Source organism: Panthera onca, chromosome A3, assembly GCF_046562875.1.
Source record: "Panthera onca isolate mPanOnc1 chromosome A3, mPanOnc1 haplotype 2, whole genome shotgun sequence".
Classification (NCBI taxonomy): domain Eukaryota; kingdom Metazoa; phylum Chordata; class Mammalia; order Carnivora; family Felidae; genus Panthera; species Panthera onca.
The window spans coordinates 95,578,285-95,603,587 of NC_138341.1; the positions used below are offsets into that span (position 1 = coordinate 95,578,285).

A 25,303-nucleotide genomic window follows, 5' to 3' on the forward strand; every position below is an offset into this window, starting at 1 on the left:
ATGAATATCAGTTTATCAGAGCTGCCCTGGATTGCTTGGTTGTTGGTGGAGGGGACCTGCCAGGTCCCCACTACCTCCAACTGCAGAATAGTGATCCATGGGGATCACCACTGAAACCACTCAATTTCTTTCTAGCTCTAGGCTCATCAAAGGCACCTTTTGAAAAAGTAGTATATTTTCCTTGGCCTTCACATTCCAAAACAGCAGGGAGTATTCCAGTTTCCCCACCAGGCACTAGCTCCCAGGGTGGAGCAGTATCTGGGCACCGTGGTTTACAGGAAACCACGCTCTGAATCCAATTAGGAGAAACAACCTATGGCCTGGGCCTCCCCTTGTGGCTGACTGAGTTTTTGTGCCTGTGAAAGATTTCTGAGCAACGTTCAGGCTAGCTAGTTTATCCATGACATTAGCAACAAATAGGCCCTCCGGACCAACAAATATGGCTCTCTGGACTTGTCGTAAGTCGCAACATCTCAGAGTGCTGTTAGTATGAGGGGGAAGTGAAGAAAGAGATCACTGTGTGGATGGCACATGGCAGACTTCCTCTCTCCCTGACATCACAGACACTGGTGATCAGGTGTGGTGATATATCCCAATGGGGTACCTCAGAACCCTTTCCAACGCAGCACCCCAAGCCTTCAGGTAGAGGTTACTCCAAACTGATTCTGTCAGTGAAAAAAGTGAGGCCTTTCAAAGCCTAAGTAACCTCTCCAAGGTCTTGCAGCTGGCCAGTGTCAGAGCTGGTGTTGAACATGGCTCTCCTTGACTGTCTCAACAGCATGTCAACACTCACCTTCTAATTCCAAGTTGGAAGGTCACTATGTTCTGTATTCTCCCAGAGCTTCCAGATGATCAACATGACAGGGAAGAGTGGAATATCCAAACAAGAACTCTGTCGTCTCAGTGAGATAGAACTGGCAATACTTTTTTATAGCAAAGGTTAAGGAGTTATAGTTCTCTGTGTTCATCTAATATTTGGTCAGGATTTTTGTTTGTGTGACCCAGTTCTGATTACAGGTCAACCATGTCTAACCCTTATGTGGGTGCACTGTTTTCTGCTGTATGTCCACTTCTACTTCTCCATGCTAACAGACTTATAAGAAGCCTAAGTCCTAGCAAGGCAAAAGTAGTTTCCCAATGCTACCCAGGGCTCAGCCCAGAAATTGACTCTCTGACACCTTGCTCAGCCTATCTACCTGGTTAACCATTTGTCCCTGCTCTTCAACTGGTCTAGTTCCTTAAACTTGAAGAGGCTACTCTGATTAAAAAAAGTTAAAGAGTTCTTCTGACTGCATAGATAGCAAGCTAAGCACCCTAAGATTAGGTGGTATTCAGATGGAGGTAAGATCACAACTGTATTTTATGGATAGGTGATTACAAGCTGTCGATCAGCAATGCTAAATGCAAGTTGAAACCTAAAGACCATAATTGATATGATTAAGGTAGGACTTTAGAAATGTCTTTGTAAGTCTGACCTATGAAGAAAAATCTTTTGGCTTGAAACTTTCTGCCATTAGACCCAAGTGGGTTAGACAAGAATATATTTGAGATAAATGAATCAGTTCCAGCTTTTTCAAAACTGCATCAATATATTAAGATTCAACCCATCCACAAACACTATATGTGTGCCACAGTGCAAGGGGCTGTGACCAACTCTTAATGTCTGTTTCCTGAGACAGAAGTGTGCCCGATAATTTTCTGAACCTAATGAGGCATCTGTCTTTTGTAATATCCAACTTGCTTGTATATTACATTGTAAAGATGAAACCACAGACCCGCAAACTGACGCCCTATTACTTCCCCAAAGGAAGATGCTACAGAAACTTTAATCTTCCTCCATATGACACAGTTGTTGGAGTAGATGCTGACCACGGGCACGCAAGGTGCCTTGCTCGATGGTGACTAATCAATTTCCCAGAGGACTCTGTGGGGTAGTGAGCTCCGGAGGAAATAGATGGCAATGAATCACAGTGCTCAGGAGTGGAAAATGTAATGTGATTCCCATTAACTAAAAGAAAAGGTTGAGGGAGAAAAAAACAACTAAAAATTAAAACCACACACACACTCACACATCAGCAAATACCACGCTGAGCATGTCAGTATAACTTCTGCTTTTTCAAAGTCCAAAGAAGGCAGAAGAGGGCACATTTTCAAAACAAAGCCCAATACATCTACTTGGGGAAAAACGGAACTAGTATAGTGCATAAAGTAGTTACATGAAAATAAATGGATTATTTTTAGTGAAGTTGGTATTTGTTATAAGAAAAAAGGAGCCAATATGTTATTTTTTATTCCATCACAAATAGTCCTTTAGACACCTTCTTTATTTTTTGTTGAATACTATAAAACTCTAAAATGTTAACTTTTGCTTAGAGCATTCTTTATCTCTGTAGATAAAATTCCTACCTCATTACTATAAGCATTCTCTGGAGTAGCATCATTCAATTTTTCAGTAATGAGTTACCTAGGAATACAAAATAAGGGAGTAGAAGTTGGGCTCCTTAAGAATCTAATCAATAAGCAAGTAAAAAAATAAACAAACAAAAAACAAGCCTCGAAGCTGTTGAAATCAATCACTTTGAAACAATGGAAATTATTAGAAACAATGAGTAGGGCCATAGAGCTTTGATTTAATGTACAAGCCAATGACTAATCCATGCGGGCACAAATTTTGAGTTTCTTTGTCGGTGCTTAACTGGATAAGTATGCATCTGAATTGGTTAGTTACAAGAAAACATGACCAAGTTTACAAAACATAAAATGGAGATCATATTTGGATAAGATTTGGTTTATTCCAGCACCAGAGATGGCCAAATAGATTTTGAAATCAGTATGAGCCAGAAACTGAACAACTTGACAGTATGAGGCAGGAAGATTTGGGGTAAGGGTCTTGAGTGGGGGTGTTGTGTGACCCCACTAGTTATTTGTTATGATCTAAGTGGTGGTATTATGAAATAAAATGTCACCTCTTTCGGAAAGTGGCACCAATCAGTGAAAAGGAGCACCGAGGTGGGAGAAGGGCAGAGGGCAGGAAGGATCACCCCTCACATACCATACACACAGGCATCTGTTCTGGGGAGCTGGGCCTCCAGGAAATAGCCTGGGTCATGCCTTCAAATCCGTTATCGTTGTCTGAATTTTCCAAGTTTGGGAGTTTTCTTGGGCCAAGCTAACTAAGTGGCTGAAATCTCCACTTTATGTTTTGTTGTGTGAACTCCTAGAAACACCTTTGTGCTCCCATTTGCCAGTAAAAACAAAACAAAACAAGGTCAGAAACAGCATTTTGGGCTCAGATGTTTTGGTCCCTGCATCTTTCATTTAATGCTACCATTGTTTACTTTGATCTAACTAGTAGAAAATTTACAATTTACCAAGACTCGAAGGGATTATTAATCATTTCAAATTACCAATCAGGAAAGCATTTTATAAACACTCCTGGTTTTTTGTAATTTGTTTATCTTGTATTTCCAAATATCAAAATTCCTAACATGTTAAGAAACCACACCCCCAGATAATAAAGACTATGTTTTTATTTTCCAGTTGATTTTTTTCAATATTTTTGGTTAAAAACTAGGATACAAACAAGTGATCTGATTAACCAAGTAAACATTCAAATCTACTGTTTTACTGTAAATTTAGAATAACCTTTTTATTACAAAAGCAATACAAGTTTGTTATAGGAAAATTTGAAAATAAATTCTAAAATGAATAAATAAATAGATTTAAACAATTAGATCTATTAATCCTCTGTAGTCCATCCTTCCAGAATTTTCATGACTCCATCCGTCTCTACCTCCTCACTGTATTTTGTTTCATTTTGTAATGTTTAGTATAACCTGGAATATGTTGTGTATTTACTTGCTTATATATTGTCTAATTCTCCCAGGAGTGTGAGAATCTCAGAGCAGAGGACTTTGTCACACTGGTTCACTACCAACACCCTCTGGCCTCACAAAGTGTCTGATGCATTGTAGGATTTCCTAAAGATTCGATGAATGAATGAAAGAATGAATAATTGGTACGCATTAAATATTTGAAAACCTGAAAGCCATTAAGTCAAGGAGATGGCATGCGGACCGCCGTTATCTCCGTTCCATCTCATTGTTCTTTATACTCCATCTGCTATTAGGTAACTAGCTTATTCATTTCTGCTTGAACTTTGTAAATTTAGCTACAGGCATATATTTAGTTCACTTTCATTATATGAGAAAATGTAGAAGAAATAGCAGATTTGGCAGGAAGTGAAAGAGAGGCAACTCCACAGACCCGCTGGCTGTGCACAGTGTCAACGCGGAGAAGATGTGAATGGGGGCGCCACTGGGGAACACGCTGGCGCCCTGAAGCAAGTGCTTGTGCCCATGGGCGAACCAGCTCGGCTCACTCCTCTGCTCCCCAGGTCTGAATCTATCTACATTGGCAGTAGGACACACAGCCAAGTGCCTGACCTTACCATATGCGGAGGGAAAAGGCTGAGGAAGATGACCTCTGCAGGGACTGAAAAAAAGAAAGATTATAACGAGCCCTTTCATGTTTTGCTTTATCCAACATCTGGACATTTTTTAAATCACCAATTTCCCATTCACAGAGAAAAAGTAGTCGAGGAAGTATATTTTGATTTAATAAAGATCCACTGTGTCCTAGGGGCGCCTGGGTGGCTCAGTCGGTTAAGCGTCAGACTTCCCCTGAGGTCATGATGTAGGGGTCTGTGAGTTCCAGCCCCGCATCGGGCTCTGTGCTGACAGCTCAGAGCCTGGAGCCTGTTTCAGATTCTGTGTCTCCTTCTCTCTGACCCTCCCCCGTTCATGCTCTGCCTCTCTCTGTCTCAAAAAAAAATAAACATTTAAACAAATTTTAAAAAATAAAAAATAAATAAAGATCCACTGTGTCCTTACCAATGACACTTCTTGGCAAAAGATCAAAAATCTGATCTCGCCCTTCCTTTTATTTCTTTTACTGAGGATGTAACACCACAAGACAATTCCTGAGTGTACCATTCTGACGGGACACGGGGACAATGATGGAGGCAGGGATTTTTTTTTTTTTAACTTTCTCTTTGGAAATAATTTTGACCTTACAGAAAAAAATTACAACAGTCCAGAACCCTTCTTAATCAATAAGAAAACAAAGAAAAATGAGAAAAGATTTGAATAGACATTTCCCCAGAGAAGATATATGAATGGCAAATAAAGTATGGCAAATAAAGTTTCATTAGGAAACGATAAAACACCATTACACTTCTATCAAAATGACTAACCTCGGGGCACTTGGGTGGCTCAGTCGGTTAAGCATCTAACTTCGGCTCAGATCATGATCTCACAGTTTGTGAGTCCCAGCCCCACATTGGGCTCTCTGCTGTCAGCACAGAACCTGCTTCAGATCCTCTGCCCTTGTCTGCCCCTCCCCCAGACTCTCTCTCTCTCATTCTCAAAAATAAATAAATATTACAATTTTTTAATTAAAAAAAAAAAGAATGACTAACCTCAGAAAGATGGACAATACCAGTTGTTGGTAAGGATATAGAAAAACTGGATCCCTCATACATTGTGGGAATGCAATAAAATGATACAGTCTCTCTGGAAAACAGTGTGGCAGTTTCTTAAAAAACTAAACATATTCTTACCATATAACCCAGAAATTTCACTGGTTAAGTACCTACCCAAGAGAAATTAAAATATATGTCCACATAAAGACTGCATGTGGATGTTCATTACTGCATTATTTGCAATAATAAAACAAAAAAACAAACCAAATTTCTATCAACTGTAGAATGGATAAACAAAAAGGTGATATATCCATACAATGAAATACTATTCCACAGTAAAAAAGGGAACAAACTACTGACATATGCTATGATGTGAATAATTTTAATAACATATGCTAAGTGAAAGTAGTCAGACACAAAGTCCAAATATTATATGGTTCCATTTACATGAAATTTCTAGAAAATTGTATGTATTTACCCAAACACTCATATTTGTAGACTTAAAATGGGTGAATTTTATGACATGTAAATTATAAACCAATGTTTTCATGAAAGCATATTCTAGGGGCACCTGAGTGGCTTAGTCGGTTAAGCATCCAACTCTTGATTTTGGTTCAGGTCATGATCTTGCAGTCGTGGGAACTGATCCCCATGTTGGGCTCCGTGCCGAGCATGGAGTCTGCTTCAGATTCTCTCTCTCTCCCTCTGCCCCTCTCCCCCACTCTAGCTTTCTCTCTCTGTCAAATTAAAAAACAAAAAAAGGTAGCATATTCTACACATATTGTTCTGCACTGTGCTTTCTTTCTAGCCAAAACTATAACTTGAATAGAGTTTCATGTCAGCACATTAACTCTCCCTCTTTTGGTAATGGTTGTATAGTGTTTCATTGTATGTCTGTGCCAAATGTAAATAAATTAAATAACCATCCAAACGAATGCTCACCATTCAGTCTAAAGGCCTTCATGGTATTTAGCCTCTGCTGTGCTCAGTTTCAAAAGCTACAAATTCCTTCCTTCCATTCCCCCAAATCTCTGGAGTGCCCTATAGCAGATGCCAATAGCGCCTCACCATGTCCCCTCAGCACCTACCACTTCCACAGCTGTCTAGGGTTTTCACAGCAAGTACCAGTGGCACTCTTTCTGAAGACTCTGACAGCAGCAGGCTTGACTCACCCATGAGTGGACCAGAAGACCAGTGAGTCACTGGCCCTTGAAATGTTTCTCACCAGTGATGGATGGGAATTGGTGAATAAAATACCCCAGCAACCTCACTCCTTGGTGAAGCAACTCTGAGTTGAGGTCGAATACTCTCCCAGAGCTCGCCTGCAGGATGGAGCCCCACTTGCCCACAGTGGTAATCTGCCCATTAACACAACTGCTTTCCCTTCCCTGTCTCAATTACCCACCCCCACCATCCTTCCCACCAAGAAGTGACACTTAGTAATTGGCTCACACATCCGGCACTTTCTGCTCCACCCTTGTGCATTTATAAAAACAGAAACAAACCACTAAGTTCACAGGCATTTTGATTTAGTATTAATGAAGCATATGATTTCATGGGCTAATTAGAATGCTCTATTGGGACAAAGAAGGTGCCATCGTCAAGACGTTAGCATCAAGGTCTGTGTTCACTTGATTGCTCGGCTGCTACATGGACACAGTAAAAATAACTTATGAGTATTTGCAAAGACGTTTAATCGTTCAAGGCTTAGGTTATTTTTTCAGCAGACCTCCTTTACAGGGCCAAGAACACAACAGTCAAGCCACCCTGAGCATATGCTTTATGACTTACAACTCACAAAAAGCATAAAACGGCAAGTCTTTTCCATGCTAACTTGGAAAAAGTCCTGCAAATTTATGGCTGCAAATTCCAACCAACATAAAAGCTCTGCCTCCTCTCCTTCCAGCCAAGCTGCAGTCGTGCCAGATGAGAGAGCCAAGGCACTGAGAAAAGCAGAGAAATGAGATTTTTACAGGATTCAATCCTTCTCCTGAAATGCAGGAAAATACACCCATCAATATAATTGACAATTTATTCATTCCACTTGCTGCTCTTATCTCATTCTGACAAGCTTGAGCAACTGGCAGGGGCAGATGCCATTTAGGCAGCTGCCCAGGTGGTAACAAGTTGTCACGGTGGGACGGCAGAGCTCAACAGCTCCAGACACTTTGTGAGTCCACACTGAGACTTCATCGTAGGAGATAAGGCAACAATCTCCAGCTGAGGTCTGAGACAGCAAAGAGGTTTCTGGAACCTGAGGGTGTGCAGTTTTAAAGAACCATTTCATCTCCCATTAATTAGAAATTAGAATATTGTTAAAGATTTGGGACTTTGCCCAAAGTGATAACGAAAACTGGCATTGGTAAAACTTTTAAATTTCACATTGTATTTGCACACTTTAGCACCTGACAGAGGAAACACAGTAGAGTGCCTTACTGATCCTAAGCCACAGCCAGTAGCAGAAGCTTCTCCAGTAAAAGCAGAATATACCTCTCTGCCTCTGACCTTGGGTTTGGCTGTGTGACTTGCTTTAGTCAATAAGGTAATATAGAAAGGTCTATTAAGAGGCCTCTTGGGTTTCCACCTGCACCCCTATGCTTCTGTCACGGTCACACACAGAGTTTCCATTGAGTACCAGCTGCCCACAAGCCTGACATAGAATATGCTCAGGTGCAGCAGGCCTGAGCCTAGACCTCAGCCAAGAGAGGCCAAGCCCAGCTGGACCTATGCCAGAAGCAGAGCCACCCAGCTGAGCTCAACCCAGATCAGCCAAACCCCAGCCAACTTTCAGTTGTATGAGCTAAATAAATGCTTATTATGAATTTTCCACTGAGGTTGGGGGCGGTATGCTGCACTGTGACTGGGACAGCTGATGCGGAGAACACAGGGGAAGTATAGGAAGCCAAGGGGAGTAATGCACAATAGCTTTTCCCGGTTTCCTTCCCTGGACAAATGGGTGGCAACACACAGGATAGAGTGATGAAATTCACAATTACTTTAAAAAGATCCCCATGATTTCTCCAAGAATACCCCAGCTTCCATGTCCTTTGGTGGGATGATTCCAAGATCTATCCTACACTGTCTCCCACAGATCCCCAGCGGGATTAAGCCCCAGTTTCTCAGTGTCACCCACTCATGGTCCATCTTGATGGCCTTCCCCCTTCTCAGTTCCACCCCTCTCCTTCCCTGTCTGAGCATGCCCATATAAATATTTGCACATGATTCTTTTTTATATATAATTTTTTAAATGTTTATTTTTGAGAAAGAAAGAGAGACAGTGTGAGCAGGGGAGGGGCGGGAGGGGGGAGAGAGAGAGAATCTGAATCAGGCTCCAGGCTCCCAGATGGCAGCACAGAGCCTGATGCGGGGTTTGAACTCACGAACCATGAGATCATGACCTGAGCCATAGTCAGATGCTTAATGGACTGAGCCACCCAGGTGCCCCAGCACATGAATTCTTGACTCAAGCTAAGCACGGCTCATTTTTACAAATAAAAACTAACATTCATCAAGCACTTGAATGTCCCAGAGACCATGATACACAGATGACTTCACTGCTTTCAGTTTTCTCCTCTGTAAAGCGGGGACAAAAACAGTGCCTCTCTACCTCTCAGGACTGTGTGAGGAAAGAATGTGTTACGTGCCTAGAACAGGACATGATTCACAGCAAGCCATAAAGAAATGTTACTATTTTCAAGCAAGACTCGCTTTTCTTTATTACTATCGGGCTTCTAAGCTGCATCTGCATGTTGGAAAGAACGGGGAGGACTGAGGAAAATACCTAGGAAAAAAGAATGACAAGAAGAGATAAATTCTTCACAAACCACTTTAAATTTCTCAGCCAGCTGATGGCAGCATGAGCCTTTAAACGGTGAGCAGGGAGAGCAACAGAAAGAATGAAGCATTCTCCACTGATTATATGTAATTAGTGAGACTCTGTCACATGGAGGAGAAACCCAAGAATCAGAGAAGATACAAGAGTCCAGGGGAAGACACCAGTCAGGTTGTGCTCTCGGTGTGCTTGGCTAAGGCATGGGAGGCATTTCCAGAGGAACTATTTAGGATGGGCCCAGTAGTAGACTGAGGATTTTGATCTGGTGAGCAGAGACCTAGGTTTGTTCTAGACCCTTCCAAAGCACCCTCTAGGTGCCATGAAATAGGGCACTCAATCCCAGCCCCTGGGGCCTCAGGACTCAGCTGGGGGGGTGGAGAGGGGGTGGAAGGAAATGGATCACCCAGGTAGGATTGAAAATGACCCACTCCTGCTTACCCAGGGGAAGGTGGGGGTCATCCCAAAGATAGCTGCTTACTTGCTCCTTGACAAATTCTCCTCTGGTGATGTCATCCCACCAGCCCTGCCCTTCTGTAGCATGCTCCTCAGACCTGGATCCAAATGAAGGCCAGGCCAAGGGAAGGGAAAGGAGTAAGCTCCATGTTCCCTGATCACACCTGCATGGGGGCCACCATTTCTGTCAAACCTTCAGGCCACATTGCCATCACAGGATTCAGCCAAGTGTGCTAGAGAAGCCATTGCACAGCCCGGATTTGAACCCAGCCTTTGCCACTGCCCAACTGTGATTAAGGGCAAGCTACTTGACCTCTTAGCACTCAGTTTCCCAATCTGTAAAGCAAGGATAATAATGAGCCCACCCTTATAGGGCTATTATGATGATGAAATACGACAATAAATGTTGTGGTAGTTTCAAGGGGCCAAGTGTTCATAAGCTGAACCCTTCCTGAAATCCCACGGGAACAAAGCGATTAGGCAGACAGATCATTTGACCCTTCTTCTTCCTCTGGGGAGCCCTGCTGGCTCCCCCAAGTTAGACGTGAGAGTCACACCTTCATCACCTGCCACCCCCAGCTGGCAATGGGGGAGAAGAGAACAGCAAAAGAAAAGAAAGTCTTTACTACCAACTATTCTCCCTGTGCTCTACTATGCCCGTCCCATCTCAATCCCCCTTTTACAGAGTTAGGCAGGAAGGGAACGGACAGAATGGCCCATGGCTCTTCTATTCTCTCCCCATCTCGGCTTCTTCTTGCTGTCCTCTCTTCTCAGCCTAGTTCCATTTTTCTCGTAAATTATCAACCATACACGTGGGTTCCTTTCTACCATTCTCTATCGTAATGCTGTTAATACCCGCAGTACAATATTAGCATTTCACGTGGTATTGTGGGTTGCAAAGACAGCCACAGTTCTCCACCCTTCCTATAGGCCTGCTCTTTGCAAGACAGCTTTGCAGTTCCTCCCACCAATGGCTGCAGTCTAGTTCTCTCTTCTTGAACCTGGATTGGCCTGTGACCTGCTTTGGCCAAAAGAATCTGGCAGATGCACACTGTGTCATTTCAAGCCCCAGACTCAAGAAGCCACGCATGCTCACTCTCTCGGAGCCCTAACCTGCAGGAGGATGAGAGACATGCAGAGCAGAGGGGAGCCATCCCAGGGGAGGCCACCATCACCAACCTGGTAGCTGACTGAAGATGCTCATGTCAGCCCAGCTGAGCCAGCCAGACCAGCAGAACCCCACCTCAGCTGTCAACCTGCAGAGTCCCAAACTAAAAAAAAAAAAAAAGGCTACTATTTTAAGCTACTACATCTTGGGGCTGTTTGTTAAAAATTTTTAATGTTTAGTTTTGAAAGAGAGCACAGCATCTGGGAAGGAGCAGAGAGAGAGAGAGAAGAGGATCTGAAGCAGGCTCTGCACTGTCAGCACAGAGCCCGATGTGGGGCTCGAACCCATGAACCATAAGATCATGACCTGAGCTGAAACCAGGAGTCAGATGCTTAACCGACTGAGCCACCCAGGCGCCCCTCGGGGTGGTTTTTTCAGGCAGCAAAAGTTAACTGATGGATTAGGCAATAAAAAATACAATTAAAGAATTAAACTTGTCTAACATTTTACATGCATTTATTTATCCTTAATCATAATAAAAAAAAACCCTCCTATTTTGGTCCTGCTGCCACCTCCATTATTATTGGAGCTCTGCACCTACTAAGCGTAGGGTAAAATGGTGCACATTCTGGACAATGTAGAGATAAGATTTATTCATAGTTGTCAAGCAGCTGCAGTGGTATGTGTATGACTAGATATAAGGTGAAAGACACAAGTGCCACCATTCCAATGGGCTTCCTCACAAAATGGTGGCTGGTCTCAAAGCAAGCGTTCCTAGAGAATGAGTGATCCAGGTGCAAGCCACGTCATCTTTGATGATCTGGCTTTGAAGTCACTCAGTGTCACTCCCACCACCCTCTCTCTGTCACTGAGTTCCATCCAGACTCCAGGAGAAGGAAAGTAACTTCTGTGCCTGAGGGAGCATGGCAAGGTTCTAAGCAATATTGTTGTGGCCATTTTGGGGAAATACGATCTGCCAGTGACATATGTGGACATTTCTCTGATGCTAACTCTCTGTCATATGGAAACCTAAGATACTATGAAAAAAAAAATAGATGAAAAGCAGGGATAGGAAGAGAGGTTGTGGGAAATGTATGAGAAAGGAAGAGAGGGAGCAGAGTAAGGCTTTTATGCTGGGATGGAGCTCCACCATCGCGATGTACTCTCAGTGAGTAACCAGCTTCTTTGTGCTCCCTGGTTGCCCATTTCTAAAATGACAACAACTGTACCTGGCTCATGGTGGTATTGTGAAAATTAAAAGGATTAATCCATTAAAGGGCTTAGAGCCTTGCCTGGCATGTATTTTGTGCTCCATAAAGTAAGTGGCTACAGTTTATGTTCTCCTCAACCACCTTGGTGTTGGTTTGGCCCTGTGGCCAATGCATCATACACCGAATCCCTAAGATTCCTGGAAACAGGTAAGCAGCTGCCCCTGTCAGAGAAGTCACACCCATACCAGCATATCAGAGCTAGAGCACACAACCTCTCCAACTGCATTGTAGAACCTCGGAAGCCAGAAAAATCCCTGGGGTGCCATGCACTGGGTTTTATAATCTCGATATTACATACCCTTCACATCAGCATGCCTCTGTCTTCCTCTTCAGTTCAACCCCAGCCTCCCCAACATCCCGAAGGGCTTGCACATTTTATCTCTTCCAGTAGAAGTTCAGAAGTCCGGATCTCTTATCTCCATCTACAACACACAGAACTGGCCATTTAGAGGGTTGGAAGCATTAAAAAAATACCATGAAAAACTGCACAGCGGATTTGCCTCATTGGTTCTGGAAGGATGCACTCATAGCTGGGAGCCCAGCAAATGGCTTTTCCTTCCTTTTCTGACACTCAGTCCTACTCCTGGGCCTAAAGAAGGACTTTCTGGGGCACCTGGTGGCTCAGTCAGTGAAGCATAGACTCTCGATTTCATCTCAGGTCATGATCTCATGGTTCATAGAATCTGTGTCAGGATCTGTGCTAACAGTGCAGAGCCTGCTTGGGATTCTCTCTCTCCCTCTATTTCTGCCCCTCTCCTGCTCACATTCTCTCTCTCCCCCGTCTCTAAATAGACATAAAAAAAAAGGACTTTACCAGAATGTTCTTTAAATCCCTATGCCAATGCTAGAACTCCAAAATACTCTCACTTTAAAAAATGGAGCTAATTACCAACCAAGCTGTCTTCTCTTTCAGTTAAGTGTCATTTTGTTTTCTATTATCCCTTGCATCATATCAGCTTATACAGAGTCATGCAATCTTCCAGTCTGGGACTTTGAAGATGGGACCAGCCTGAATATGAAATTCCAAATTATCTCCATATCTCATTTTTTGTATCAATGCCTTAATCTTTCCAAAATCACCCAAGCACACAAATGTAGTCAAACTGCTCACAAACAAACAGAAACAAAACACAAATATTAGATCAAAGCTCAAGTCCCTTTGACCATCACCACTAACAACTGGAGCCCCATCCTCAGCAGGGGTAGACACTGTTATAGTTTGGGATTAAATCTTTCCAGATCACTTCTGTGCATTCAAAGATTTAATCTCTCTCTCTCTCTCTCTCTTTCTCTCTCTCTCCCACACACATACTTACACATATATATTTCTTTTCTAAATAAATGTTCATTGTGTGTCATCCTACATCCACTTATTCCATGCTCCAGATGTCCTATAAAACTCCCTACATCAGTATAAGAAGACTCTTTCTCTCTCTTTTTGTTTTTTACACTTTGATAATATTTCATAGTTTCAGCTTCTCCATCAGGCTGTGTAACTGGACAGACTCCCTTGCCAGCACGTCCTCCAGGACACTCCTGTGCAGATGCCACATGCATGTCTTCGTTCTCTGGATGTGAGTTAGGCTCTAGCCCTGAACAGCCTCCCTGACCCTCTTCTCACACTTGAGAAGTTTCAGCTCTCAGGCCTCAGGGCAACACATTTGATCTTGAATCCCAGCTGTGTTTCTCAGGCAATTCACTTAACTTGGGTTCCTTCTATGTAAAGTGGGGTGACTGGAATAGCACCTACTTCAAAGGGGTATGCTTGTAAAGTAATCCATGGAAAGCACTGGCCCATTGCAGGTTACTTAGTGAATGCTCAATAAATGTTTGCTGCTACCATTACCAATATCAATGGTCATCATCATGTTTTTTGGATAACAATTTAAATCTCACTTTCTTTTTTAATTCAGGTTTTTCCCCTGACTCTTATTTCACACTTAGATAAGATTATTGATAAATAGTCCCAATAAGTTTTAAGGGCCATTCACATCACATCACAATGTCTCCTAATCTTTGCTAATAGATATGCAAGAAATAGGGGGTTAATTTACTGGCCCACTGTACTCACAGTGAGCCACACAGTCACACACAGCAAAGGAAGCCAGTGAGTTAAAAAAGGTTATCCTTATAAGGGACAGAAATTCAAGTGCTTCCTCCATTATATTATTTATATTATAATATTAAGTATGTAAACATAAAATAACTAGGTATAAATACCTGATTATCATGATCCTACATAATTATAAAACCCATATACAATTATCAGTCATGTAAGAACACGAATGTAAACCAATACAATTCAAAGTAACAAGATTAATTTAATGTTAATTTGATGATGTCGTTTTGCTAAAACTCACTCTTTCTAACATAAATACAGCAGAGATTCATCTTCTGCTAACATAAGACTAACATAAGAGAATAAATCAACTTGCCTTAAAATTTTAAAAGAAAAATTGTAATAAGAGACAAAGAAGGATACTATAGAATCACAAAAGGAATAATCCACCAAGAAGATATAGCAATTGTAAACATACACCCAACATGGAAGCTCTCAAATATAGAAAACAGTTAATAACAAACTAACAAAATAACAAAGGAAGTAATTAATAGTAATACAATAATAGTAAGGGACTTTAACACCCCACTTACATCAATGGATAGATCATCCAAACAGAAAATCAACAAGGAAACAGTGGCTTTGAATGACACATTGGACCAAATGGATTTAACAGATATATTCAGAACATTCAATCCTACAACAGTAGTATATACACATTTTTTTCAAGTAGGCATGGAACATTCTCCAGGATAAATCATATATTAAGCCACAAAATAAGTCTTAAAAAATTTAAAAAGATCAAAGTCATACCATGCATCTTTTCTGACCACAATGCTATGAAACTAGAAATTTCATATGAAACTATGAGAGAAAAAATCAAAAAAGAGCACAAATACATGGAGTTTAAATTGCAGGCTACTAACCAATGAATGAATGGGTCAACCAAGAAATCAAAGAAGACATAAAAATATTCATGGAGACAAATGAAAACAAAATAATCCAAAATCTTTGGGGTTCAGCAAGAGCTGTTTGAAAAGGGAAATTTACAGCAATACAGGTCTACCTCAAGAAGCAAGAGAAGTCAACCCAACCTTAAACCTAAAGGAGCTAGAAAAACAACAAACAAAACCTAAAACTAGCAGAAGGAAGGAAATAATAAAGATTAGAGCAGAGATACATGAAACAGAAACAAACAAACAAACAAAATCAATGAAACCAGAAGCTGGCTCTTTGAAAAGATCAGCAAAATTGAAAAACCTTTAGCCTCATTTATAAAAACAGAGAGACAGAGAGAGAGAGAGAGAGAGAGAGAGAGAGAGGATTCAAATAAATAAGGACTCAAATAAATAAAATTAGAAATGAAAAAGAGAAAGAACAACCAACACCACAGAAATGCAAAGGATTATAAGATAATATTATAAAAAATTATATGCCAACAAATTGGACAACCTGGAAGAAATGGATAAATTCCTAGAAACATATAACCTCCCAAAAGTGAATCAGGAAGAAATATAAAATTTTAACAGACTGATTACCAGCAATGATGTTAAATCAGTAATCAAGACTCACAACAAATCAAAGTCCAGGACCAGATGGTTTGAAAAGAGAACCCAACATTTAAAGAAGAGTCAATACCTATCCTTCTCAAACTATTCCAAAAAATCGAAAAGAAAGGAAAACTTCCACATTTATTCTATGAGGCCAGAATTACCCTGATATCAAAACCAGATGAAGACACCACTAAAAAAGAAAACTACAAGCCAATATCCCTGATGAACATAGATGCAAAAATTCTCAATAAAATACTAGCAAACTGAATCCAACACTATGTTAAAAAAAAATCATTCACCGCAATCAAGTGGGATTTATTCCCAGTTGCAAAGATGGTTCAGTATTTGGAAATCAATCAAGGTGATACATTACATCATTAAGAGAAAGAATAAAAGCCATTTGATCATTTCAATAGGTGCAGAGAAAGCATTTGACAAAGTATAACATCCATTCATGATAAAGACCCTCAACACTCAACAAAGTAGGTTTAGAGGTAACACACCTCAACATAATAAAGATCATTTATGAGAAACCCACAGCTAACATCATAGTTGATGGTGAAAAACTGAGAGCTTTTCCCCAATAGTCAGGAACAAGATGTCCACTCCCACCGCTGTTATTCAACATAGTATTGAAAGTTATAATAGCAATCAGACGAGAAGAAGGAGTAAAAGGCATCCAAATTGGTAAGGAAGAAGTAAAGTTTTCACTATTTTCAGATGACATGACACTATATATAGAAAAGTCTGAAGACTCCACCAAAAAACTACTAGAACTGATAAATGAATTCAGTAAGGTTGCAGGGTACAAAATAAATGTATAGAAATCCGTCACATTTCTATACACTAATAATGAAGCAACAGAAAGAGAAATTAAGAAAACAATCCCATTTACAATTACATCAAAAATAATAAGATACCTAGGACTAAACTTAATCAAGGAGGTACTTAATCAAGACTTGTACTCTGAAAACTATAAAAAAAAATGATGTAAGAAATTGAAGATGACACAAAGAAATACAAAAATATTCCATACTGATGGACTGGAAGAACAAATATTGTTAAAATGTCCATACTACCCAAAACAATCTACAGATTTAATGCAATCTGTATCAAAATACCCACAACATTTTTTCACAGAACTGGAAAAAACAATCCTGAAATTTGTATGGAACCACAAAAGACACAAAATAGCCAAAGCAATCTTGAAAAAGAAAAATAAAGGTGGAGGTATCACAATTCCAGATTTCAAGCTATACTATAAAGCTGTAGTAATCAAAACAGTATGGTACTGGAGCGAAACCAGACACACAGATCCATGGAATAGGATAGAAATCCCAGAAATAAACCCATATATATATGGTCACTTAATCTCTGACAGAGGCAAGAATATGCAAAGGGAAAAAGTCACTTCAACAAATGGTGTTAGGAAAACTTGACAACTACATGCAAAAGAATGAAACTGGACCACTTTCTTACACTATACACAAAAATAAATTCAAAATGTATTAAAGACTTAAGTGTGAGACTTGAAACCATAAGTATCTTAGAAGAGAGCACACTTAGCAACTTCTCTGACATAGGCCATAGCAACTTTTTTTCTAGATAGGTCTCTTGAAGCCAGGGAAACAAAAGCAAACATAAACATTTGGGACTACATCAAAATAAAAAGCTTCTGCACAATAAAGGAAACAATTAAGAAAACTAAAAATGAAATGGGAGAAGATATTTGCAAATGACAAATCTGATAAAGGGTTAGTACCCAAAATATATAAAGAACTTATAAAACTCAACAACCAAAAAGCAAATAATCCATTAAAAAATGGGCTGAAGACATGAACAGATATATTTCCAAAGAAGACATAGAGATGACCAACAGACACGTGAAAAGATGCTCACCATCACTGATCATCAGGGAAATGCAAATCAAAACTACAATGAGGTATTATCTCACACCTGTCAGAATGGCTAAAATAAAAAACACAAGAGATGAGGACTGAGTAATGTATAGAATTGTTGCATCACTATACTGTACACCTGAAAATAATATAACACTGTATGTTAGCTATACTGGAATTAAAATAAAATAAAAAATAAAAAGGGGGTGCCTGGTTGGCTCAGTGGGTAGAACATGTGACTCTTGATCTCAGAGTCATGAGTTCAAACCCCACACTGGGAATAGAACTTACTTCACCAAGAAATAAATAAAAAGTTAAAAAAGAAATTATCTTTAAATGCAGTTTGCTGTGTGGAGAGGCTCGCAGTAGTGAGAAGCGACCCATAAACAGACCACCTGGGGAAACAGCAGACTCTGGGGGCCCATATCATGCTGACTCCAGGCTGTTCACTCACAGAGTGGAATGGTAGGTGGAATGCTCACACAATTCAAATTTTTCCAGTCTCTTTTCCACTCTCTACATTCTCCCTCCACATTTCTGTGTTCTGAACTACTGTGAAGCTTTCCTTTTTTTTTTTTTTTAACCCCACTAGACCGCCCTTGTCCTTCACTTGGGGCAGACGTTATCTACGTTGTAAGCCCTCTCTGCTCCTTCACCGTACTCTGCCACAATTCCAATTTGTAGGACTACTTGGTCCCAAGGCAAATTAAATAAATGCAAACCCAAAGGCAGGCAGTGGAATTATTTGACAGAACTTGGCTAGAAGGCTTGGCTCTTCCAAGGCTCTTGTCCCCAGCTACACATCTAAGAAGTCTCAAACATGCTTTGGTCATACCCCAAATCAATGACAGAATACCTGAGGATTGGACCTATGCAGCCCTATTTTCAAAGTTCACTGGGAAATTACAATGGGCAGTGAAGGTTAAGGATGTTAAGGACCAGTGATCTAGCAACTAATGGCTTTCAAACTCTTTTGACTTTTGCCCATAGTAATAAATACATTTCACATCATGACTTATACCATACACATACATACAAAACAGAAACAAACATTTTATAAAACAATACTTAGCTCTTACATTCTGATGTTTTCTATTCCACTCACTTGTATTTTAAACTTGTCTTAAAACAAGGCTGGATGTGCCCCAAATTCCGACTTCACAATCCCTTAGATGATCCAGAATATTTAACTAGTAAACGCTGTCCTCAGGATAAAGATATATTTCAGAATTTCCCAAAGAGGATGTGTGAAGCCCTAAGAATAAGTCCATATTTACAGATGCCCATTTTGAAAGTTATATTTCAAATTATAATTTTGGATTTTATAATCCAAATCTTTCATTTGACAAAACAGGAAAGGTCACACTCATACGTACATTCTCTCCAGTATGCACATATGCCTGTGTATTCATCTATTTGAAAAATCTTAAAACAGTTGCATTGTGGACCCCCAAATTTACAGTTCTTTGGGCTCAATTATTATGTTGCTTCAATGTGTGTAGCTCAGGGCTGCTGGTCTTAATTCTTCCTTTGCTCATGCACCACGGTGCATCACACAATATGGAGCCTGAAGTAGTATTTGCATTAATACTGTTGTTCTAGCATTCTGGCATCTATTTCTAATTTTGATTTAACAAAATAATACACCAGGGAGGCTGAAAAACATATCTGGCCATATGGAGAAGGGGATATGTTGTCACTACCATATCTTAATAGTTACCGTGCTTCTTACATCAGACTAGAGTTTTAGGTGGCTGGTGCTCTTACTACATGGGCAAAATAGAATTAAGTATTGCTGCCAATATTCAGTTTTCACTAATGTTGCTGCAGCAGCAGCCCTAAGTGCTTAAGATGTTTTTTGAGCCTCTGAGGGGAAAAAAAACCCACCAGGCAAAATGCTATTAGCCAGCTTCCGAAGGGGTTTTGAACTTAGAAAAATACAATTAACTTACCAAGCCCAAATAAATCTTGGAAGTATAAATATTAAACTGAATGAACAGTGGACTTATATGACATGTTATAAAATCCTACATACAGAAACGTAAAACACCAGCTACATAAAGATCATTTTTATGTAAGAAAAATGTAACTGCACATTAAAAAGAGCAGCAGGCTGACTCAGGCTTCCCATCAGTCGGAGCGAAGCAGCTGGAAGGATCTGGGAAGCTGTCCCAGCATTGCTGTGTTGGTTTTACAGAGTATGCACATAAGAGGCATTTCCTCAGCAAAGGGTATCTGTTTTCACTTGGTTATTGAACTTCAACATGGTGGTGTTCCTAAGACAAATGCAAATTCATTTCAAACTTGCATTGGTTGCCTAGCAAACCAGACTTTCTCGAGGGAATACTAAAGTGTTTCTCACCTTGACAACTTTAAATCATCTTAAATTTTTTTTTAATCTCATTTCTCTGTGGAGAAAAGCTAAATTTGTGAGGAAGTGTCTTGATCACAACTATTTGTTAATTAAACAAATATAGATGAAGCATCTATTAGGTGTGATTGCACTGTGGGAAATACTCATCGGAAGCTCTAAAGCCCTTATAAAATATTTAAAAACTGAAACCCTCAAGGTAAAAGCAGATTGAAGAAAACAGGCTGCCAATCAATGTTACCAAAGTTAGTTAAGTGTTAAAAGAAAACATTGTTCCATAATCCTAATGAATTGGGAAATGTGGAGTTACACAAAGTAAAACAGGTTTCTTTGTTACAAGATTTCTAGAGCCTCTATGTGAATATGATCTGGAAGGGTTATGTTCCAGTATCTCCCAACATTCTTTAACATAAGTCAATATCTCAGGATTAGGCCAGCTGTGAAAGATGGTGACCTGGAGCATGTTTTCTCTCTCTTTTCCATTTCCTTTAAAGTAACTGTGTCAGAGAAAGGCACTGTCATCTATTTCTTTAGGGGGAAGGACAGAAAGAAAGAGCTCAAAGAAAACTGTGCTGCTATTATCAGAATAAGACCCTGTATGGCTGGGATGTCTAATACAGCTGCCAATAGCCCTACATGACTACTTATGGCTTGAAATGTGGGGAGTCTGAATTGAGTTGTGCTGTAAGTAGAAAATATCCACGAGGTTTTGAAGACTTAGTTAAAAAAATGTAAATCACTTCATTAAAAAATCTTTACATTGTTCACATGTTGAAATGGACATATTGAATTTATTACATTATTAAAATTAATTTTACCTCATTTTTAAGAGCATTTTAAAACAAAACTACTAGAAAACTTAAAATGACATATGTGGTTCACTACTGAACAGCATTTCCTTATGGAATAGCCCTCAACGCCTTACGGGTCACCACACCACATGGATATCCCCTTCCCCGTGGCTGGTGTGCAACACACACACACACACACACACACACACACACACACACACACACACAGTGGCTGCTCAGCCTAAACGCCTTACCCTCTACTGCCACCTCTTGGCTATAATCCTGCCCATCCTTTAAATCCATCTCGAACTATATAGCAGGCAACTGCTGACATTTATTAAGAATTGATTACATGCAAGGCATCGTGTTAAGTACATTTCATGTGACTTTCTTAAGCCATTATAGCTGCTTTCTGAAATGGACAGCATTTGATTCTCATTTTATAGCTCGTGCTCATGGTGTGCACCATCAGCTTGTCCGTGGCAAAGCCCAGATTCATCTTTGCTTCATCAATCACCACTGCCCCACCTGGTGGTCCTTGCCATCATGCCCTAAATCCGCTCTGAGTTCCTGAACACATGTATCCCTCACTCCCTGGAATCCTTACTGCCCTTAGCTAATGCATCTTAATTTATATACCTTTTTCAGTGCATGGATTACTGCATTGTATTATAACTATTATTAATGTGTGTGATCCACATGATTCTCTCTGAAGACCAAGAAGAATTTTGCTCATTTAAATCTTCATGGCAAATAACACTTTGAAACCTGTCAATATTTGATTAATGTACAGCATATTATGTATTTAAACACATCGTACACTCCTCTCACGCCGTTTACAAATGTAAATCTTGCTGTTGACAAAAGAACTGGGTATATGGATGTGGATGGTCATTACTGACAGGTGGAATTTAAAAGCAAAACAAGAGACTAGCTGGAAGTCTGGTCTCCCCTCTGGTGGGGTAAACCTCTGAAGACCTTCCCAGGGCGGTTCCTCTACAAACAGTAGTTGCTCTCTCTTTCAGCTCATACTGTCAAGCTGACCCTGTCCTCTGCTCTGGACTCGTTCTAAAAGAGATCCTCCCTCCACCTACCCCCACCATAGAACAGTGCCTGAGAAAAAAACTGATAGGGGTGGGAGAGAAGGAATTACTATAGTAATTAGGGGTAATTCCAAAACTTCAACATTTCTAGTAAGTTTAGAAGACTTCTCATCCCTTCCCCATTTGTTGTCTGAAAAGGGCACAATAAAAGCAGACTAAAGACCCCTAATTGTACTGATAAGTCATTCCAAATGCTGGTATTTGCATGAAAATAGTAACATTTACCAACAAAACATCTCCTGGTAACAGTTCTAGGGACATCAATATTCAAAGAAATATTTTTTTGGTAATAGAAAAATATAGTACCTATGAAAAACAAGGATTCAATTTGATTTATTTTTCATTCTCCTCACAAAGATTTTTGTGTTATGGAGAAAATTTAGGTTACCTCAGATCACTTCAAAATGGACATACTGGTTAATTTTCCTTAACCAATAATCTGGATTTTTCCCTCAGAAGCCAGGTTGCCGGGTCCTTATGAAGTTTTCCTCACTTCAGCGTACTCACATCCAAGCGTGAGGCATACCTTCTCTCCAGTTTGACCATTTTTTTCTCTGCAATGTTTTCTTTCAAAGGACAAGCTACAGAATTTATTGACCTTCAACAATCTAAACCTTAGCACGGGATCTCCAAATTAAATTCTTTGACCTTTGTTTAAATACATTTGATTAGGAACTCCTGGGTGGCTCAGTCAGTTAAGACTTCAGCTCAGGTCATTCTCTCACATTTTGTGAGTTCGAGCCCCACTTTGGGCTCTGTGCTGACAGCTCTGAGCCTGGAGCCTGCTTCAGATTCTGTGTCTCCCTCTCTCTCTCTCCGCCCCTCCCCCACCCCGTTCACATTCTGTCTCTGTCTCTCTCTCAAAAAAAAAAACATTAAAAAAATTTAAATACATTTGATTAGACAAACCATAAGAGACTCTTAAATACAGAGAACTGAGGGTTGATGGAGGGAGGTGGGTGGGCTAAATGGGTGATGGGCATTAAGGGGACACTTGTTGGGATGAGTACTGGGTGTCATATGTAAGAGATGAATCACTGGGTTCTAATCCTGAAACCAATACTACACTGTACGGTAACTAACTTGGATTTAAATTTAAAAAAATAACAATATTGATGAACATAAAGTAGTACTAATATGAAAAATACATTTGATTAAATGAAATAAGATCCACAAGATTATTTTGAATAATTTTCTCATCAATATGTTCACTATTTTGGAAACCCCTTATTTTCAGAAATGACTAGTATTTCTAGGAACATATATCTATCTGTAGTGATTTTTCAACCACTTTCTATTTCTATTCTGCCAATTAAAGAAAGGGGTAAGTAATTCATGTGTTTATTCAATTTTACAAACATTTGCTGGATTTTGTTCCAGGTCTAAGATGGACACTGTAGGGACACAAACAGGGTCCTGTTTTTAGATGTAAGCATCTGAAGGGGAGGCAAAGATGGGTGCAGGTTCAACTAGGGGAGCACGAGACAAGGCATTTAAGTTTATACAGAACCACCTGGCTAAAAGCAGACGTGCCAAGGCAGAGGCATGAGAATACTGGCTGGCCTTGGAGGAGAAAGGCATGAACTCAGGGGAGGGCTGCCATTGTATGATGGGAGCCACTGAAATCTGTCTGGGGGAGGGGTGCTGGAGGTGGAAGGATAACTTAGGGAAGTTAATGAAGAGCTGAGCTAGGGAACTATAACCTTGCTCAGAAAGAAGATGTCAGACACAAGAGCTCTTACACCAGATACAAGGAGGAAGCATCCATTATGGACACCAAGAAGATGAGGAAGTCAGGAGAAGGGGCTGGTGCGGGCAGGTGGATGATTTTTTTATGTTTGGATAAGTTGAGTCTAAGTGGAGAAGTCCAACACTAATTGAAAAGTGAATAGGGCTAAATGCATAATCTCCATCAGGACAAACAGTCCCCTCCCCCAACCCACATATGCAAATACAGAATATATGGAAGTGGTATGACAGCTGCCCTTGTGATTGATAAAGCCAAGGTCAAATTGCCTATGTGGGAAGGAAGCAACCTGACTTGCTGGGCTTATTAAGATAGAGGAATTGCTGCTGTGAGTAGGTGTATGATTATTTCATTTTTGGATGAGATGAGTCTGAGGTTCTGGGGAAGATCCTGATTAAGAAATCCAACAGGCAGTTATAGCACTAACACAGATAAATGGATAACTCTATGTCCGGAAAAGAGTATCCACAATGAAGGAGGTAATGGTCTCTAGAAGCCAGGTCACGCTGAAGTCTTCTATTTAATTCGGGGTACCACACTTCGGTGACAAAATTGGGGCCTCTCCAGAAGGGGAGAGAAATGAAATGTGTGGCCATGGCTTGGGGGAAAAGCTTGAAGGAGCTTTGAATGTGTGACATGAAGAAAAGGAAAAGCAGGAAAGACTTCTTCAGTCATGTGAAAGAGGAATCAGACGTGACCAGCAACAGCAAAGTGGTAGATCTAGGAACAAAAGGACAGATACTAGGGGAAAGCTCATTCCAAGCCAAGGTAAGGACTCCCTGGCCAGCACTTTGGGATGGGGTGATTTCCTCATCCTTAAGGAAACTAAAGCTTAGGCTATACAATAGCTCCAGAGGATGCTAGTGAGGGGGCTGAACAATATGGTGGAGAGCTCGATAACAGATGTCCCCATCAGTCCTATGACCCCATAGGAAGAGGCAGATTGGAGCAACAGATGCATGGGTAAGGGTCACTTACAGAGAGCAGACAGGTGAAGCTACAAGTAGGATGCCCAAGACACAGATTGCAGCAAGAGAAAATAAGTGAACTGGAAAAGAATCTGGTACAGAATGAGACAAAAGAAGCTAGTGCGGACAGAAACATCATAAAAGAGTAGGAAGAAATTCAAAGACTGTCACATAACAAAAGACAAGGAAGAGGAAACGTTATTGAGGCATAGCTTATATATAGTAAAGTGCACTACTGTTAAGGTTGATTATTTTCACACCATTCCAGAAGGTTCTCTCAAGCCTTCCCTATTCAATAAGCCCAAAGAATAATCACTGTTTTGACTTGTGGCATAGATTAGATTAGCCTGTTTTTGAACTTTATATAAACAGAAGCATGCAATATGTACTCTTTGATTTCTTTAAGTCAACATTATGTCCATGAGATTCATCCATGATGTTATGTGTGAGTAGCTCATCCTTTCCCATCATTATGTAGACAATGGAAGTTTCCAGCTTTTGGCTATTATGAATAAAGCTGTTATAAACAGTCTTGTACATGTGGACATAAGCACTCATTTCTGTTGGGTAATCTGTACAGTGTAATCTCTGTGTCATAGGACATATATATATTTTGCTTTAATCAATACAGCCATTTTTTTCCAAAATCTTGTGCCAATATATATTT

At 40.3% G+C, this 25,303-nt stretch overlaps 1 protein-coding gene across 1 annotated transcript in view; it reads right to left on the bottom strand.

Annotated features, from left to right (window-relative positions):
- Positions 1–25,303, bottom strand: part of RIN2 (Ras and Rab interactor 2) — a 225,070-nt gene that overhangs the window by 166,683 nt on the left and 33,084 nt on the right. The window contains exon 2 of the mRNA XM_060611176.3: positions 12,445–12,568. The gene's annotated coding sequence lies outside the window, so the exon portion shown is untranslated. The remainder of the gene's footprint in view (positions 1–12,444; positions 12,569–25,303) is intronic.